Source organism: Penaeus monodon, chromosome 28 (genome assembly GCF_015228065.2).
Source record: "Penaeus monodon isolate SGIC_2016 chromosome 28, NSTDA_Pmon_1, whole genome shotgun sequence".
NCBI classification, from domain to species: Eukaryota; Metazoa; Arthropoda; class Malacostraca; order Decapoda; family Penaeidae; genus Penaeus; species Penaeus monodon.
Genome location: NC_051413.1, coordinates 27989864 through 27990257, shown reverse-complemented (window position 1 = coordinate 27990257; position 394 = coordinate 27989864). Strand labels below are relative to the sequence as shown.

General features: G+C 33.5%; 1 protein-coding gene across 4 annotated transcripts in view; it reads right to left on the bottom strand.

Moving 5' to 3' along the window:
* Positions 1-394, bottom strand: part of LOC119591460 (iduronate 2-sulfatase-like) — a 12581-nt gene that overhangs the window by 8549 nt on the left and 3638 nt on the right. The window lies entirely within an intron of this gene.

The following is a 394-nucleotide window of genomic DNA, read 5'->3' as shown; positions in this document are numbered from 1 at the left end:
AGACAGAAAACTAGCAAACCTTTAACAAGAAGCAAATAAAGCAATGATAGGATATAGCAGAGGTTTCTCTGCATATCTATAACATTTTCTTGGCAAAAACTTCATGATTATAGTCCTTATTCTATTGGTTTCAGAATAATGATCCAGCCAGGGTAACACTAGCTCCATCTGTGAATTCTTTGTGTCTGCCACCTTAGTAAATTTTGTTGCATATATCATACCAATCTCCTAGACACACCAGACTATTGCATCAGACCTCAACACTGCAGAATTTGATTTTTCACTTTTCATTCATGCTTTCTATATTTTTTACTGAGAGAAAAAAGAATGTGAAACAAACTGAAGAAATTACTAGATGGGAAAGGAGATGATATATCAGAATATATATTCTAGC